The 20,763-nt window shown below is 38.5% G+C and overlaps 1 pseudogene; it reads left to right on the plus strand.

The window, feature by feature from the left end:
• The first annotated feature begins 11,299 nt into the window (after positions 1–11,299).
• On the plus strand, positions 11,300–11,973 carry LOC136123808 (peroxiredoxin-6 pseudogene; annotated as a pseudogene).
• Positions 11,974–20,763: the final 8,790 nt, after the last annotated feature.

Below are 20,763 nucleotides of genomic sequence, written 5' to 3' on the forward strand. Positions count from 1 at the left end.
CTATGAAAATTTTGATGCAACACTTAATATACTACTACATTCCTTTACACAAGAATATATACTACTACATCCCTTTACTTACGTGAATGTGTTCACACGAGTCTGTCACTGATGCACTGGCATCAGTTGAACCTCCACTATGTGCCAGTCATTCTTAGATACCGTATTAGCTTATTAGGGCTACCATAACAAACTACTACAGAGTGGGAGGCCTAAACGACAGTAATACATTGTCTCACATTTCTGGAGGCTAGGAGTCCACCATCAAGGTATTACTGTGTTGGTTCCTAATGAGAACGGTGATGGAGAATCTGTTCCATGCTTATTGCCTACCTCTGATAATTAGCTGTCAATCTTTGGTCTTCCTTGGCTTGTAGAAGACTGAAGGCACTTTTTGCCTTCATCTGCCTTTCTATAAGGACATCAGTCATACTGGAGTGGTGGTCCACCCTACTCCAGTGTGACCTCATCTTAATTACATCTGCAACAACCCTAGTACCAAATAAGATCACATTCTGAGGTACTAGAGGTTAGGACTCCAACATGAATTAGGGGGGAACACAAGTCAACCCATAACAGGTATTGAATGTACTTTATCTTATTTAATCCTCACAACAACCCTATGAGGTAAGTATATTTATCTCCATTAGATAAAAATTGCCTGTAGGTTCTATCTAGCTAGAATTTCAGGTGACTTTGCTATGCCTGTGTTTGGGAAATGTATTTTATGTCATTCAGAGAGCATCATAAAATCAGCTTCCTCAGTAGAACTCCTGGCTGACTGTGAACTCCAGCTGCGAACTCTGTGGTTATGTTTTTATTTGTTATTTGTTTTCTTGGCTACACAATTGCTTTGTGGACAGTCGTGTGGGCAATTGGGTGACAAGATATCTGAGATATAAGAATTTTTCCTGGGAAATCATGCAATATGACTTCTACCTTTAGTTCAAGGTTAGTTTCTCTTGTTTGAAGACCTTTTTTATTTTTCATAAAGCCAGTTTCAAACTATTGAGGTATTTTACAAGTAGTATAATTACTAATCTTATATTTGAATTTAAAAAATCATTAAGTTTATATTTTAAGGCATATATGTTATTGATTTTGAATATCCCTTTTCACAAGGTCAGATTTAATAACAAATTTGTTCAAGTAGTGTTTGTTCGAGAACATAGGAAACCCTGTATCATACCTATGACTGAACTCTGTAATCTTTTATAAACATATCCTACTTCAATCTTCCTTTGCTTCTTTATTTAATATTGAGAATATATGGAACCAATATACAGTAAGCAAAGACCTAGTGAGACAGAGTTTTATTACAGAGCAAGAGATTTTATCTCTAGCTGCTCAGGTTAATAACTATAGTATAGAGACAAGAAGCCATTGGAAAAGGGCATTGTATATCATGGACTACTCTAGAAGATGTTCTGCTCACAGATAGGAGTAATTGAAATCCCCTCCAACACAGAAGAGAAGATTACAAGCATAGCACATTCACATATTAAGTCAGTCACACTAGAAACCCTGAAGAATTTTATCATCATACATTTATGTAATAGAAATTAGGTATAGAAATAGAGCAGGTAAGAACAAATCTATATGGATAAGGAAGAAATTATCCATGAACTAAAATGGAAAAAAACCTGCAGACAAATGGACTATCATAATAAAAGGTGATCATTCCAACAGAGAGTGATAATAGCTCTTCCTAAGAGTGTTGTCTCAGCTTCCAGCAGCAGAATCGGTGTGTGGAAATAAGAGGGATAGAGATGAGGACAGAAACACCACCTGACTTACTTGTGGCTGAGGAAATAATGACTAAAGCCAGAACCATATTGTTTCTTCTTTGTAATTTTGTGTATATGTTGTATTTAAAATAACTATTAGTGAACTATGTACTTTTTTTCCAGAATGTGGTAGTATTAGCTTTTCTTTAGCTAATCTTTTTGTTGTTTTTTCACAAATGAGTTAAAAGGGAAGCATCTAAACTAGATTGGAATAAATTTTCCTAGTATTTCCTCAGGTAAGCGTGGCCTTCTGTGATTACTCCTCACAGAATTATTTCCAAATTAAACTGTTTTCATGTTTAAATAATATCCTTACTATTTTCTTGCCTCATATTTAATTTATTTCTCCTATAAACTCATACATAAATTTCCACAGTAGCCCTTTAGCTAGGCTTCTGGTTTCTTGTGTCTTTCTCCTTCAGCTGTTTAATACAGTAAGATGTGTGTTACCTGAGTCAAGGAGTAAGGAAATAATTGTAAGGGTAGAAGTGAAATAAGGTAGCCTAAAGCCCAAGTAGCAATCACACATTCAGAAATCACGGAAATTTTGAGCAATGTCCTTTGTCTTTCAAAGCAGTGTGGTCCTCACTGAAATTCCAGATCAGGGACTGGCGCCACTCCCTGTCAACCACTGCTCTTTTCTGACTCACCACCTTCATCTGTTGATCCACACATTCAGTTAATGGATACTTAGCACCTTCCGTGTGTTGTGGTGACTAGCAGATATGGGGCCCCTACTCTCACAGAATTTGTAGGCTGACTCAGGATATAGACAGGTAAATTGTAAACCATAATCGACTTTTATATCATGTTTTAATGTTTTTAATAAATGCTGTAATGGGAATTTATCAGCTATTAAGAGCTCATATGTTAAGGGTATTTTAGTTCAGATTTGGGGACCGAAATAAACTTTCCAGAAGAGTGATAGTTAAGCTGAGACCCAAAGCATGGCTGGGGATATTCAGGCAATTGGGAGAAGGCAAAAGGGTGACCTCTTTTCCGGCCTTTCTGAATTGGGGTGATAGGATGTACAAACCCAGAGAGAACAGAGTATGTGGCAGGGAACTGAAATGAGTTTCCTGAGATGAAGTGCAGAGTATGCAGGGGAGGGAGCAGTGGTGGCTGAGCTAGAAAGATAAGCAGGGCCAGAATATGAAGTTGTGCACATTCATTTCCTAACCTTCTTGTGTTTTGAAAAGTACATCACGCAGGCTCCCTTGCCAGTTGTCTTCCAGGTAAATTCAGTGATTGAGGACACAAGTGTACAGAGCAGAAGAGAAGCCAGGATGGTTTTCCCTCTCTTTCTCTAAAGAGACTGCATCTTCTTCATGATTCTAGCTTTCACCAGACCCTCCTCATCCATGGTCCCAGCTTCTGTCAGACAAGTTCCTGCAGAAGTTCCATCTTCTTTTAGGAATTCCTCACTCTGAACTCTAGTAACATTACTTATTCTTTTTGTTCATGCCACCCTAGAGTGGTAGTGGCTTCCTGCTGTTGCCAATTTCTGCTTGTCTCAGCATCACCTGTGTTTCTTTTGTTTCTCTCAACTCCTTTGTAATTGTTTTTTGTATGCACTATCCTTTTTTGAATTAACTTCTGTGGATTCTGTTTTCCTGGCTAGAGCCTGACTAATAAAAGGGCCTTACAGGCCATGTATGGTAAATAAGAGTTATTCTAGAAGTGATGGCAAAAAAATATTTTAAGCAGGACTTGTGACTTAGTTGTATATCTACAACAAAATGATCACTCTGGCTGATGTGTAAAGAATAAATAGAAGGGCAAAACTGGTGGCATTTTCCTCCTGTGAAAATCTGGGCAAGAAGAGATGACCTGGGTTATGAAACCTGCAGTAGGCGGCGATGTGTAGGTGGATTCTAGCCTTAGAAGGAGGTGAGCTCCTGTCCTGATCAATTCTATAAGCTGTGAGAAAGAAAGAGGATCCAGGAGTGATTCCCAGTTTTCCCGTCCGAACATCCAGATGAACGGTAGTGCTATTCACTGAGATGCAAAGTACAAGAGGTGCAGGGTGGAGGAGGGTGGGTGATGAATTCAGTGCCAGAATGCCGTTATTTGTTTATGAGAAACCGTGGAGCTGTGCAGTACTACTAGGTATGCCACGCTGGAGCTCACGAGAGAAGTCTGTCCTGGAGAAATAAACGAGGGAATCATCACCGTGTAAAGTGTCATTGAAGCCATAAAAGTGGACAGTGTTGCTTAGGGAGTTAAAGAGAGGTGGGTCTTAAGCTTGATCAGGTCACAGACTTCTTAGATAATTTTCCCCAGATTAATGCATGTAAGCACATAGTGACTGTTGTAAACAAAAAGAGCAAGTCAGGAAAAAATCCTTTAACACCAATTTATGGAGGCTGGTCTGAGAAGGCTCAGTCAGCATCTCTCTGTCTCTGCTTCTTATGCAAATGTCCATTTCTAACCCACTCACAACTGTCCATCTCTCTACCTCTCGGGGTTTTTGCTGAGGGTTTTGCTTACAGCCTGGGACAAAGACCACTGGTAGTCATCTAAAGTCCCTTACTTGGTATACAGGTGTCCCAGCCATACTTCCTTTCTCCAGGAAAGGCCCCTATTCCTTTCCTTGCTTCTAGTTGTAGCTGTCTCCTGTGACTACTTCTCATCAATGGAAAGTGAGTAGAGATGTGTGAACTATTCCTCGCCAAGACTTTTAAGGAAAACTTTTTGGTTCCTTCAGTGTCTTATCTATCTCTCCTGATGGTACAAATGTTAATCCTAATCTGTGATTTGGGGACAACAAAGCCATAAAGTGGAAAAAGTCCTACTCTCAGGATCCCTGTGTGAAGAGAGTTTCCTACTGACTAGGAGCGCTCACTTTGGACTGTCATGGGAGTAAGATATAACTCCTCTTGGTTGAGACACGAATATTTGGTTCTATCTTTTATAGAACTTTAGCCCACACCAGCTAATACACTACATTATCTGTCAGTTTCTTTTAAATTCTGTTTCATTCCACCTAGTCTTGCTCTGTGTATCTTGCATCTAACATTTCTCAAGGGAGAGGATCCAACTGGCTTTGTAGATTACCATCTGATCAGGTGTCCATTCTGGCACAGATTTTCCTGTCAATCACCTGGCTCCTCTTAAGGTTTAGCTATAGGTGACTGCCTAAAGGTTAGTCACAGATGCTTGGAATTGATTCTGGCTGATACAGCATCAAAAGGCACTACACACGAAATGTGTGTATAAGCTACTCTTTCTGGCCACTTTCCTGAGAAAAAGAGCAGCCATTTGCCCTAGTTTTCTGGGGTAAAGTCCCAATTTATGCCTCTTATTCCAGTATAATCATTAAGACTACCCCGCTTTTATTCTTGAAAGTGTCACAGCTTGGAGTATAAATTACATGAGCTCCCTATTCAAAAGAGGCGCACCTTTTCCCAGCTATTTCTCTAGTGCTAAACAGATTACTGTGTGTAAAGTCCATTTTTATGTGCAATACTGATATTCAAATACCTCAAATTTAAAACACTCCAATATTTCTTGAACTTGGTCCCCTCATTTATCCAATCTCATTTTTCATGCTGGCTAATAAATTTGTTCCTTATCACCTAGCCAGCCAGCTTATTCTCTTCTTTGGACCTTGGATGTTTACCTATCCAGCATCTATTTTCCTTTTTCTAGTAATGGCTCCCACTCCTACCTTGGGCAAACACTTATCAATGAGTTTGGTCAGATGGTGCTGCCTCCACACTCAGCTACAGGCAATACTGACCAGAGCCTCATATTACCTTGGCCAATCAGATCCAGTGAAGGTTGGACCTATGACCTAAGCAGCGTAACTGCTCAGTCATAATTACTCCTAAGATTTGTGCTAGAATAACAGAGGAGGAGCTGTTCCCTCTCCAAGAGGAGAGAGATAAAGAGATTCCTGACAATCATATCTAAATAGGAATCAAAACAATCCTGCTTCGGGACTATCCATGATGACTTTCAGTAGTGAGCTAATAAATTCATTCATTTGAAACTTAAAAGAGTCATAACGTATGTCTCTAACTTGCTTCGTTGTGCCTTTGCTCATGCTATTTCCTCAAATGGGGGAATGTTCCATTGCATTCTTTTGCCAATCCAGCTTCATTGCTTTGGGATTAGGCAAAAGCACCCATCTATCTTCAGAGGTCCTTGCCTAACTTCATCCCACTGTAGTCACTTACTCTGAAAACGTCAGCATTTACATACAGATTCAAGGTGAAAGGCAACAGATGCTTGTTGTTACATAGTAACTGGAGTACTGCTCTTAGGGGGAGATTAGTAGCGTTCCTTATGCACAATATCCTTTCTAGTGAATTGCAACAACAGAACTAATCAGTATACCATCAGTGTATATAAGAACTCTTTGATTGGAACATGACAGAAACTCAAGTTAATTAAGGAAGAATCCATTGGCTTCTGTAGCTGGGAAATGCTGGTAGAGATTTCTGTGAGGGCTGGAACCAGGGGTTCAAACAAGAGCTTGTTCTCTTTTTTTCCATCTGTTAGTGCTCTTTTCTTCCTTGTGTTTGCTTAATGCTGCGAACAGACTCTGCAAATAGTGAGGAATATGGCTGCAACCATCCTTTCAGTTTAGCAACCCAAGCCATTAAATACAATATTTCAAGCTAATAGTAAAATAAAAGTTCAGGGGAGAATTCTGATTCACCAGATTTGAGCTTGGGTCCATCCACAAAACAGTCACTGAGGCAAAGAGTATGGAATTTCTCTCATTGGCAGGGTCTCTGCTAGCCCATATGGCTCCATAGCCTTTGTACAAATGAGCAAATGATTTCCCTACTAGGTAGAGGCAGCCCTGCAGGTGAACAGCTTGGCAAGCAGATGGAGCCTTTATGAGGATGAGAGAAAGGTGACCTTTCTTCAGACATACACACCCCATGCCAAGGTACACAGCTTGGGGAGAGAAGCATGGCTAGATTTCAGACCCCACTCATTGCCCTGGCCAGACATTCTCAGGCGCAACAAACTGTATAAGGTGGTCCCACGCACTGGTCATTGTGGATCAGAGGATCACCACTTGCTGGAGCCAGGTAATGAGGTGGGGGTGAGGTAAATGCAGGGAAAGTCACTATGACTGCAGGACCCCGGTCCAAACATAGATCCAGAAGGAGTGGCTCCTCAAAGGCAAAATATTAGAAAGATAAACATGTACTCACTTCACCATACCACTGATACATAATATATCAATTCTGTAATAATTTTTAAACTAAAAGTAGAAATTAGAACACTATGTATCTGATAGCTAAATAAATAAGAGAAACAAAATTGGAAATTGTTTTTCAAAATATAGACTACGCAGATAGGCAACTTTTTTCTCTTTCATTTTTTTCTTTTTTCCTTTAAGTAAAATTAATTAGCTTAATTTACAAATAATCTTGAATTCTTCTCTTTTCAAGTATAGTGGGAGAAATTAAATGCCATGTACCATAACCACCCACCCCTGCTACCTGCTTCATTTTTTGCTTTGAAATAGTCAGTGTGAAGCCCGCTGCTACGTTAATTACTTAACTAAAGCATGAGTTCCTAATGCTTGCTCTCTCAAGGAGACCTCCTCCCCTCACCTCAGTTCATTTATGTTAAAGTCGGGCCCTTTCAAAGTTCCTTTGTGTGACAGCTATTATTTTCTATATCCATACTGCAATAATAATAAAAAGTACTTTGTTAACTGTAATATCTCCCATCCCCAATTGTGTGACTTTCATATGTCAAGCAGATTGACGTTAAGTGTACCCCCACTGGAGAATCTTGATTCCCTCCTTGTGTTTCACTAGCTATTTTGCTTTGTATTCCTTCTTTTCTTTTGAATATGTCATTACCCATCACCTCCTTCCCCTCTATTGTTCTTTCAGAGGCAAAGTTCTTTTTAGAGGGCTCCATATTTTTACCGTTACATTTTTCTTGATTTTTAATATGAGTATGAATACCACAGAAAAATATCATTCTAATACAGCTGCATGTTGGTTTCTTCAGAATACAGGTATTTTACACTTCTTTCTTCAGTTGGAATATTTGCAGCTTTCTACCGTGTTTACAATATATATGTTTTAATACCATCTCACATCCTATTTTCTATTTCTTTTATGATTATGTGACCTCCAAAATGAAGGAAGATATATAACAAACTTGATAAATATTAAGTAAAGTATAATTATATATTAATTCTATACATTAAGGTCCTGTCATAAAATTATGTGAAGTTTATTGCGAAATGGTAGATCTGAAAGAGGAAACAATTTTTCTTCTGTTTAGAAAATATGAATAAAATAATATAAAAATGGAAATAAAAATTGTAAAATAGGCAAAATTTTATATCATCAGTGTGTTGCCTGCAAAAGAAGACACTGTAGTTGAATGTCTATAAAGGTGATTTACTTGATTCACACCTGATTATGTCATGATGTGCTGACTATTGTGAGTGATAATGAAGAAGGGTGGCTGTAGACTTAGGGTCAAGACTGGTGCAGAAGTAACCGATTAAGTATCTGTGCCACAGAAAATAAGATAGCAAAAGAGAACTAGGAAGCTATTGGAGGGACATTAATGAAATGAGGGGAAAAGCTCTGAGAGAGGCAAAGACTACCAAACCATTTGCCTAAAATATTTCTTAGAGCCAAGACTGGATGTAATGCTAAAATGAAGATAAAGTAGGTAGTTGTACATTTTCAATTATTTGCCTGTCATTGTGAGAAGTGTGGTTTAGGGACACACACACAAAGTATCAAACAATGCCATTGCTCAATGTTCATATATAAAGGGATTTTCATTCTAATTTTAATTCCTTATGTAAAATATATTTAAAAAAATGTTTTGCTAAGAATATTTGATGATTTGTTTAAGAATTTTTAGAACTTGTACTCTTAGTTTTTATTTTCTTATCTTAATTACAGCTCTACTCAGGTATTACCACCCATTTTAATAATGGCTTTATAAATATTTTGTGGATTGAATATTTGTGTGGGGTGTATTCAAGTATTAACTGTGTCTATTGCGGTGCTCTTTTATTTCTCTCTCTTCTAACTATATTCCTAAAATAGGACCAATTTATTTTAGTTTAGCTATTTTAAACCTATCATCTTCCCTAACTTATGACATTTTGTAAAAGCCTTGGTAATATTTTGTTGGACACGATATTAAAATAATGAATTGAATTGCAACATTTAAGCAATCTATTGATTGTAAGGTAAGATACAATTGATTGATTGTATCTATTGATTGTAACTCCAACTAGATTAGGCAAAAAATGTCACTTGTCAGTCTAATAAACAAAGAAAAATCAAACATCCCACGTGTGAGAAGGTCAAGAGCGGCGCCTAGACCACAGAAATAAATAGAACAGAGTCTCAGATGCCTCCATATCTGTTATTAAAATCCTGTTATCTCTAGAAACATATGATTAATTACAGCTTCTGAATTTTATATGGTAAAGTTTAGTTTAACTGATTTTTCTCAGATTTGCTATAAATTACCAATGGACAATGATTGGCTTGACTGTGACTGTGACTGTAACTGTGACTCAGGTTCACTTGACTTTGGTCACAGACCCATCCTGGGCCAGTCAAAAGGACTAAGGAACAGTCATAGAAGATCTTGGTTGTAACAAGGAAAGGGGCAATTCCAGAAAGAATGGGGCTATTGCAGTTCCTGGAAGAATTGAGGCATTAGATTAAAACATTATAATTACTATATAAATTATAAGCTATATAAATTTAATATATAAATGCACATAAGTATAATATATATAAACGTATTAATAAAATAAAAGTATAAAATTATTATAATCAAAGACTGTTATAATAGTAAATGGCTACACAGTGTGCTTTAAAATTTATGAAGTTTTAGAGGATTTAAAATTATCCCATAAAGGTACAATATATCACATTTATTAAACCAGGAAGCTAAATTTAAAGTTCCAACTGAGACACTGAGATAAGATAGATTTTTGATACTTAATGAGTTGTGGGATATACCAAAATGCATTAATCAAAAGAAATATCCGGGCTTCCCTGGTGGCGCAGTGGTTGAGAGTCTGCCTGCCGATACAGGGGACACGGGTTCATGCCCCGGTCCGGGAAGATCCCACATGCCGCGGAGCGGCTGGGCCCGTGAGCCATGGCCGCTGAGCCTGAGCGTCCAGAGCCTGTGCTCCGCAATGGGAGAGGCTACAGCAGTGAGAGGCCCGCGTACCGAAAAAAAAAAAAAAAAAAAAAAAAAAAAATCCAAGAACTAAATTCCCTGCCTTTACCTCTTAGGGATATAGCCCTGGTTAAGAGGGAAGTTGGAATGAGATTTGGAAAGGATATGTTGGAGAGAAGTGCTGTTATATCCTACTCAGCCACAAGGGAAGGGTGAATAAAGTAACCAGATAAAATACAGGATGCCCAGTTAAGTGGAGGGACTTATTGTAAGTCTCAGCCATTTACAGTGACCCCAAAGGGACCACCCAGAGAGTATGCCCACACTGGAGACTTAGAAAATGTGCCTGACACAGGTTAAGAAACCCAGAGTGATGTTAGCAGCAGAATGGTGGCCTGCTTTTTTTCAGAAGAAGAAAGGACCATAAGAATTGTCCATTAAAAACAATAACAACAAAAGCCAAAAAACCAACCAAACAAAAAAAATCAGCCACATAAAAACAATTGCAAGAATGGAGCCCTCTTGAATCCTGCCCAAGAAACTGTGTAAGAGTGGGTAACTAGAAAGCTAGGGGTTCAGGAATGGGGAGTAGGATGGTGAGGGGGGTGAGGGGGCAGCTGGGGCAGGACAGATATAGGACAAATAGGGTTGTCCACTCAGGCATTGTCCAGAGAGTCCAAGTAATCATTCTCAGAGGTTTCCAGGAAAGCAACTTGGAGACCAGGATTAATTTTCAACCTGTGCCAAGCTCAGAGAGTATAAAGATTATCTTATCAGAGTACCAGTTAGCAAGAATTTTCTGTATTCCGTTTTCCCCAAAATCTAACCCAAGAAAGACTAAAATCATGAAGTAGGATTATGAACAGAATAAAGAGAAAAAGCCAATCATACCCCTTCATAAAAAAAGAAGCAGCCTACTTGCTACTCAGCAATACTGGTGGTAAATGGTGGGGTGATTGGGGCTTGTGGGGAGAAGTGCCCAGAAACTTTACTTTTCAATGAATCATGAAGATTTAAGCTATTGTACTGGACATTTCTGATGAAATAATTCCAAAGGGTTTCGTGGAATAAAGTCATCATATAACTTTTCTTTTAAGTTGACAACAAGAAAACTTTTCTATGAATAAATGTTGAAAGGACAATGAGAGTTCATGAAGTGTTGACTATATTTCTTTAGTCATGTTTGTTCAACACACCAGTTACATGTGTGTGTTTACTGTATTTTAGGATTCAATTGTAAAAGTCTATGAAGGATTAAAGTATTAAAATAGCATAAGGATTTAAGACTTTGGTAGCACTACATCAAAATAATCATTTTATATAAGAAAATGGAGTCCTCCTTCCGTGTCACCGCTGCCACCATGCCCGGAGGGCTCCTTCTTGGGGACGAGGCTCCCAACTTCGAGACCAGTACTACCATCGGCTGCATCCGTTTCCATGACTATCTGGGAGACTCATGGGGCAGTCTCTTCTCCCACTCTCGGGACTTTACCCCAGTGTGTACCACGGAGCTTGGCAGACGAGCAAGCTGGCACCAGAATTTGCCAAGAGGAACGTTAAGATGATTGCCCTTTCAGTAGACAGTGTTGAAGACCATCTTGCCTGGAGCAAGGATATCAATGCTTACAATGGTGATTAGCCCACAAAAGAGTTACCTTTTCCCATCATTGATGATAAGAATCAGGACCTTGCCATCCAGTTGGGCATGCTTTACCCAGCAGAGAAGGATGAAAAGGGCATGCCTGTAACAGTTCATGTGGTATTTATTTTCGGTCCTGATAAGAAGCTAAAACTGTCCATCCTCTACCCAGCTACCACTGGCAGGAACTTTGATGAGATTCTCCGAGTCATTATCTCTCTCCAGCTGACTGCAGAAAAGAGGGTTGCCACCGCAGTTTATTGGAAGAATGGAGACAGCGTGATGGTCCTTCTAACCATCCCTGAAGAGGAAGCCAAAAAACTTTTCCCTAAAGGAGTCTTCACCAAAGAGCTCCCATCTGGCAAGAAATACCTCCACTACACCCCCCAGCCATAGGCTCTCCACGGAGTTGGTGCAGGAGCTGCTCGCTGAGCACCGTGAGCCAGAGGATGCCAGCTGCCCATTATGTTTTCCTGCAGCAGTACCATAAAAACATCCTGGTGTGATCACAGCCAAGGTCTTTAGGTTGCTATACTACTGGCTTATTAAATGAAAATGGCACTAAAAATTCCTTGGGATTCTTTGCTCTGTGCCTTTAGCAGCATTCTCTTCTGTTCATATATCTTAGCATTCTCTGCTGATTCTCTTTGAAATTTGAGGTTCATCTTGTTGGATCTCTGCAGGGTTTATGACCAACAAGGTGGTACCAGTTTATGGTGGAAAAAGCCTGCTTTGCTCTATCATAGAATGAGTATCAGTTTTCTTCAGCTGTGCTAATCAAATCCTTTCTTCTGTTACCCATTTTGGGAAGGAAAAGAACTTGGGGTTCAACTTCCTCTGTACATATCTACGTATGTAACCTAAGAACTTAGAGTAACCCAGATATTCTTCAATATTCCATGTTTTGATCACAACTGGGGGCAAAACCTTTTCAATTCTGTAATTTTCAGTAGATAACTGAAGAATGAGCAGGGGGAAGGAATCTTTAAGTATTTTGCTATCAAGAAAAATTTTCAGTAAATTTCTATTGAAAGTGGGACGCTACAGAAAAGGTTCCACTTGCCTGCCAGGGAGGTGTACCAGAGGCATGAGTAACACAACAGTGCCAGGTGCCTTTCAGAGTACTTCTGGATGTCAGTTGGCTCTACAGTGAAGTGCACATGAAAGGGCACACCTTGGGAAGAGGGGAGAGGATGACTGAAAATGTTTTATTATAGATTTATTCTTGCAGTGGAGGAGGGGGGACTATTTTCTGAATTTTACTTCTTAGTGATCAGCAAGTAAATCCTTTGTTAAAATGTGATCAGAAAATTCTGTTGTCACATTTTCAAGTACTTGTTCAGACTCATGTCCTAAGGGCAGATATTTCCTTGCTAGATTTGACACTGATGCTTTTCTCCGAAGACAGATACATAAAATTTCATATAATGAAAATGGAGGAGCAGCTGATGAAGATGTGATCCCAGGGACTTCCCTGGTGGTCCAGTGGTTAAGACTGCACGCTTCCACTGCAGGGGGCACGGGTTTGATCCCGGGTCAGGGAACTAAGATCTCATGTGCTGCCCAGTGCAGCCAAAAATAAAATAAAATAAAATGTGTTTCCTTTGCTTTGAAAAAAAAAAAAAAGGACTGTTTTCTTTAATTTTTCATTTTTTAACACAAATTTAATCTCATTTTTAGGTTGGATAAATTTTGATAAAGAATAGTAACTAACACTTTTTTTGGCGATTGGCTATAGAACTTTTTTTTCCTATTAAGTGTCTAGAAGATATGTTTTCAGTTATACTAGGAACTGATGACACCATAATCAGAGGAACACAATGTATAAAATAAATTGTACACTATTCACATTGATAGTTCTGCTACTATTTCTTAAGGAATGAGTTTTCCAATGGCAAACTCTTTGGAAGACACTTTGTGTGTCTCCCACTAATATGTGTATTTCTATTCATCATCTCCTCTGCTTCTCTGTGCTTATATGGCCATTCTATGAGGTGACCATCACCCTGATACGAAAATGATACAAAGATACTACAAAAAAAGAAAATTACAGACAAATATCACAGATGAATATAGATACAAAATCCTCAACAAAATACTAGTAAACAGAATCCAACACCACATTAAAAGGATCATACACCATGATCAAGTGGGATTTATCCCAGGGATGCAAGGATTCTTCAGTATACGTAAATCAATTGGTGTGATGCACCGTATTGGTAAATTAAGGAATATAAACCATATGATCATCTCAATAGATGCAGAAAAAGCTTTTGACAGAATTCAACACCGATTTATGATAAAAACTCTCCAGAAAGTGGGCAAAGAGGGAGCGTACAATCTCTTCAATAAGTGGTGCTGGAAAAACTGGACAGCTACATGTAAAAGAATGAAATTAGAACACTCCCTAACACCATACATAAAAATAAACTCAAAATGGATTAAAGACCTAAATGTAAGGCCAGACACTGTCAAACTCTTAGAGGAAGACATCGGCAGAACACTCTATGACATAAATCACAGCAAGATATTTTTTGACCCACCTCCTAGGGTAATGAGAATAAAAACAAACAAATGGGACCTAATGAAACTTAAAAGCTTTTGTACAGCAAAGGAAACCGTAAACAAGATGAAAAGACAACCCTCAGAATGGGAAAAAATATTTGCAAATGAATCAACTGCCAAAGGATCAATCTCCAAAATATATACATAGCATATGCAGCTCAATATTAAAAATACAAACAACCCAGTCAAAAAATGGGCAGGGCTTCCCTGGTGGCGCAGTGGTTGAGAGTCTGCCTGCCAATGTAGGGGACACGGGTTCATGCCCCGGTCCGGGAAGATCCCACATGCTGCGGAGCGGCTGGGCCCGTGAGCCATGACTGCTGAGCCTGCACGTCGGGAGCCTGTGCTCCGCAACGGGAGAGGCCACAACAGTGAGAGGCCTGCGTACTGCAAAAAAAAAAAAGGGCAGAGGACCTAAATAGTCATTTCTCCAAAGAAGACATACAGGTGGCCAAGAGGCCACCTCTTCTTGTTGTTTAATAAACAACAAGAAGGCAACAAAAAAGCAGTGTGCTTGGAGTTAATTTTCATTGTATACTGAAATATTACTATATTGTATTATATATTGAATGTATTATTTATTAAACATATGATTATTGTGTGATATGCCTTTTGAGATTATAGTCAGGACTTAATTATACGTATATTTAAATTTATTTTCAACATATTAATAGCAGTTAGAGAAATAACATTTTAAGTTGGTAGAGTTCCCTGAAATCTTCTTATAAATATAGTAAGATGATTGGTTCAGATGTCCAAATTAATCATCCTTAATACATGCTTAAAAAATATGAGTCTTGAATACTCAATGATTCCTTCATTCCTCTGTTCTCATTCCTGAGTGAGGATGAATTTGAGCCACCATTAATCATACATGAAACAGGAAACATTTAGATTTGATTTTTTTTTAAAGAGTAGAACTCTCCTTTTAGATATCCACACACAGTGGAAACAACTGCTGCTCTATTTTCCATCATGTCCGAGCAAGGTGCCACTGTCAAAATCATGTCAAACATTTTTTGTAGTATTTACATCATAAGCAGTTCCCCTGTCCCCACCCACACACTTTAAAGCCAGCATTGTAAGCTCTTATCTATCCCTTGGCATGATGTTAAGTCAAGCATTTCCAGACAGTAGCCTTCCTGCTGGGGCTGTTTCAATCCCAAGATTAAGAATTGCAGAAATGTGGTTAAATAGATATCTTGTGCTGGTTAAGGTTCCTCTGTGATGTGTTTTAGGCCTGAATTTCATTCTATGTTATATAATTATAACAATTATACAACTTAAGAATGTAATTTATATAAAAATATAGAAATATAATTTTACTATTTAAAGGAATGTCATGGGAAATTTTTTTCTATGGTCAAGTGATTAAATTTAATCTAAGATATGGTATATTAGTTCTAAGAATCTTACGAGAATTTAGGGAAAAAGACTTTAATGCCCTTGGAGACTGACATGATATTAAGCTTGTAGTAGTGCCGTTTCTCCTATTTTCCTTCTCAGAAAATAATACTAAATCCTTTGGACCCAAGAAATGAGAAGAAATTCTCTACTTGTTTTGCTACAGGGGAGAACCCAAAATGCCCCTCTCCTGTGATAGAGTCTCAGCTCTCTTTCTGTGAGAGACATCTTCTGGTTTACAAAACTAAGTAGGGCATATATGTGAAGGTAGAAAATTATGATTAGCTTTTTATAAAGGTAAAATAGTTGAGTCATAATTTCCCAGTTTCTAACTTCCTGGCACACAGTATTCAAGGTTAAAAGGATTCATCAGCTGATCAAATATTAAAATTAACAGTAATGATTTAATTTTCTTCCCATATATGTGAATCAGTGGCTCTCCTTAATTCAACTGATATTTCACAATCCTGACAAAATACTTTTGAGTCCCAGGGCTCCTATAAAATTCATAATATTACCTTATTGTCCTAGAATTTGTTTTCCTTCTAAATCATAGAATAAAAACATGATTAAACTGGTAAATATTTATTAGTCTAATACTCTTATTTTGTAGATGAGTTAAGTGAGATGTTAAATGAGAGTTCATGGTTAGATGTTAGAAATATGTATATTTTCTTCAGTTTATCTTTTAAATTATGATAGTAAAAGATAAAATGTCATTTTTTCACTGTTGGTTTACCACCAGTACAGCAAATACCTCTGTAGAACATGTCTGCCATTTATCCCTTGTTGTTTTAATTCTTTGTAATACCAATAATACATTCTACTTAAAAGTTTCTAGAAGTAAGGACATTTGGTTGCTGACCTAATTTAAGTGAACAAAAATAGTGTGATGACATGAGGATTCTTTTTTCCAGCTTGAGCAGTACTCATTTTGTGACATTGGGAAAGCTTTCTCATTTCTCTGTGCCTCAGATTTCCTAAGTCATGTTATTAACTGTCATAATGTTTAATATTTGCTGAATGATGAAAGAAATTGAAGACAACACAAACAGGTGGGAAGATACACTGTGTTCTTTGACTGGAAGAATCAATATTAAAATGACCATACTACCCAAAGCAATCCACAGATTCAGTGCAATCCCTATCAAATTACCAATGACATTTTTCGTAGAACAAGAACAAAATATTTTAAATTTGTATGGAAACACAAAAGACCTCAAATAGCCAAAACAATCTTGAGAAAGAAGAATAGAGTTGGAGGAATCACGTCCCCTGACTTCAGATTATACTACAAAGCTACAGTAATCAAAATAGTATGGTGCTGGCACAAAAACAGACATGTAGATCAATGGAACAGGATAGAAAGCCCAGAAGTAACCCCCCACACTTATGGTCACAATTAATCTGTGACAAAGGAGGCAAAAGATACACAACGGAGAAAAGACAGTCTCTTCAATAAGTGGTGCTGGAAAAACTGGACAGCTACATGTAAAAAAATGAAATTAGAACATTCTCTAACACCATATACAAAAATAAACTCAAAATGAATTAAAGACCTAAATATAAGACCGTATACTCTAAAACTCCTAGAGGAAAATGTAGGAGGAACACTCTTTGACATGTCACAGCAATATTTTTTTGGATCTATCTCCTAGAGTAATGGAAATAAAAACAAAAATAAACAAGTGGGACCTACTTAAACTTAAAAGCTTTTTCATAGCAAAGGAAACCATAAATTAAACAAAAAGACAACCTACAGACTGGGAGAAAATATTTACAAATGAATATATTTTGTCACTCCCTTCTGGCCTGCAAAGTTTCCACATAAAAATCAGCTGATAGCCTTATGGAGGTTCTGTCGTATATGAGTCTTTTTTTTTCTCATGCTGCCTTTACAATTCTCTCTTTATGTTTAACTTTTGCCATTTTCATTATGATATGTCTTGGTGTGGGTCTATTTGGGTTCATCTGGTTTAGGACCCTCTGTGCATCCTGTACTTGGATATCTGTTTCCTTCTTCAAGCTTGGGAAGTTTTCAGCCATAATTTCATCAAATACATTTTTGACCCTTTTTCTTTTTTTTTTTTTTGCGATACGCGGGCCTCTCACTGTTGTGGCCTCTTCTGTTGTGGAGCACAGGCTCCTGACGCGCAGGCTCAGTGGCCATGGCTCACGGGCCTAGCTGCTCTACGGCATGTGGGATCTTCCCGGACCGGGGCACGAACTCATGTCCCCTGCATCGGCAGGCGGACTCTAAACCACTGCGCCACCAGGGAAGCCCTCGACCCCTTTCTTTTTCTCTTCTCCTTCTGAGACTCGTCTAATGCAAATGTTGGTATGCTTGATGTTATCCCAAAGATATCTTAAACTGTTTTCATTTGTTTTAAATTTGTCTTTCTTTTTACTGTTCTGATTGGGTGATTTCCATTATTCTATCTTTCAGATTAGTTATGCATTCTTCTATATCATTTAGTGTGCTATTCATTCCTTCTAATATGTGTGGTTTCCTTTTTTATTATTTCAGTTAGTATATTCTTCAGTTATCACTGATTCTTTTTTATATTTTCTAGTTTCTTTTAAAAATTCTCATGGTATTCATCTATTCTTTCCCCTGATTCAGTTAGCATTCATGTTGCTAATGCTTTGAATTCTTTATCTAACCAGTTGTTTATTTCTATTTCAGTAGTTGTTTTTTCAGAGGTTTTCTTTTGCTCTTTCAATTGAGACAAATTCATCTGTCTTCTAATTTTGCTTATCTTTCTCTGTCTTTATTAAATTAGGTCAAACAGTTACCTATGGTGGTCTTGAAGTGGTGTTCTTACATAGGAGCATCCCTATGTAGTCTGTGTGCCCAGTGGCTTTGGTGGGAGAACTGGATTTGATATGAACACAAGTCAGATCTTTCCTCAGGATGTGCTGGCAGCTATCACCTTGGTAGGAGGTGGTGCTGGAGAAGGAGGGGCTAGGGCTGGAGCCAGGTGTGGGGCAGGGTCAGGTCCCAAGTACTAGAGCAGAAGCCTGAGGGTTGGGTCTGAGCCTGCTCAGTTCCTTTTAAGTGTGTGCTCTTTCCCCTCCCAGTACCAGCACCCTCAACCCCAGAGGGGGACAGTGTTAGAGCAAGAGAGGCTGGTATGGGTATTTGGTTAAGGTCAGGGTACCAGGTGTGGTAGTCTGGCCACTGTCAGAAATATGGTCTGCCTCTGATATGCTGCCTGTGTAATTGCCAGTAGTAGTTGCCACCTCCCCGTTGATATGCTGCTTAGGATTTGAGCCACCACAGCGTCTCACAGCTGTGCTGTTTCCTCAGTCATGGCATCCCTTGCTCCATTGTGGTTTGCTTTGGCTCAGGCTGGGATGCTATCAGGGTGGTTGTGGGAAACCAGTCAACCACACAGTTTCAGTCCTCTCTTTCCACTCCCTCTCTCCTGCTTCCGGTTCAAGCAAGCATTTGCATACTTCTCAAGAGCAGAGTCCAGCCTTCCCACAGTCCTCCTGCTAGTCCCACTGGCCCTCTGACCAGCCAAGGGGACTTATCTTCCTTTTGTTGGATTCCAGGACTGGAGCACCCAAAGTGTGGCTTGAACCACTCACTCTCTGGGGAGAGTCTCCACCCACATAATCTACCTGTTCTTCTGAGTCACCTCCCAGAGCACATGTCCCTACCTGATCACTTTTCTTCCCTTGCTACGTGGTGCTGCGTGTATCTTTCTTACAGCCTTGGTTGTACAGGAGTCTGTCTGCCAGTCTTCAGTTAGTTTTCAATGAGAATTGTTCCACAAGTATATGTATTTTCTGATATATTTGTGGGGAGAGGTGAGTTCCACATCCTCCTACTCCACTGTTGTCTGCCCAAATGCTTTAAATGTCATTTAGATCTTGGGTTACTGACAGAAAAGAAGAAACATAGAAGTATAGAACTAGTTTCTTCCTTTGGTGAACTTTATTTTGAAGATTAAAAACAGTGAGTACTGAGCTGACTGGTGTTCAGTAAAAATTACACATGATGAAGGCATTGTGGTATGTGAAACATGTACTGGATGTGGACCACAGTTCTGTCCTCATCTTGGCTCCTCAGTCATCATGATTGTCATTTTCAGGGCATCTCTCAAGCCTTTGTGTCCGTGTAGGGAGATGCTTGCCCAGCTCACTGCACAGGGTATTTATGATGATCCAGTGCTTGTGATATATGTGAAAGTGTAACCTAAACAAAAAGTGAACGTGAGTAATAAACAATTTAAAGTTTAAACTCTTAGAGACACTTAGGAAAAACATTCATGCACATTAAGTGCTACACTGTAAGGATTATGTAAACCAGTAATTTCTTTACATCTGATGAGTAAGGATAATTTTACTTTCCAGGTAGCACATTAACTCCCTCGATGTTCTTTGACCCTGAAAACAGTTTTGCTCTTGGCTAAAAGCAACCAGTAATAAAATTCCCTTCCATTCTCATGATGACACAGCGTCAAGATTATAGAATCTTGAATTCTGATCAAGAGATATTGTACAGAACTGCAGTACCTTGCAAATAATGGGACTAGTCATTTCCTGGGTTGTATCCTGTGTAATAAGGGATAAGCATCTGTAGTCAGTATTTTAAAGAGAAAATGATGAAGGATAGAAAAATCTTTTTAAATTCCGGCACTGCACAGAGCAGTTATTGAGGAAGGAGAGACCAAAGAATCCCAAAAATTGGTATTAAAAGCTCTAATACTGCATTGAACACACAGGAGAGTTATTCGGGACATTACAGGATTCAACAATGGAAGATGGGGATATACGTGAAACCAGAAGAAAGAGATACTCTGAGACTTCTGGCTAAAATGTCCTGTTAGCTCAAGAAAGGGGAAATAGAAAATCAATGTAATTGACAAAATTAAATACTACTTGTAGCTTGTTAAATATATATTTATGTTTGAGTTAATACTTGTCTAGTGAACAGTGTGTAGTTTCTTCCACTATGTAGCTTCAGTTATAACTGACTGTTTATGAGGTCCTGGATTGAAAGATAATCAAATACCACTAAAGTAGTCACATATATTGGGTATGATTCAATAAATAGTTTTAGTCAAGGGCCTGGTACCCATATCAATTAGCAGTAAGTCTCTCATTACAGAATGATAATTTAATTACTTATTCTATGTCGTATATGAAGAAAGTGCTTTGAAAATTATTTCTGTTGATCACACAATTATGGAGCGTTCACGTTATCCT

The sequence above is a fragment of the Phocoena phocoena genome, chromosome 5 (assembly GCF_963924675.1).
Source record: "Phocoena phocoena chromosome 5, mPhoPho1.1, whole genome shotgun sequence".
Taxonomy (NCBI): domain Eukaryota; kingdom Metazoa; phylum Chordata; class Mammalia; order Artiodactyla; family Phocoenidae; genus Phocoena; species Phocoena phocoena.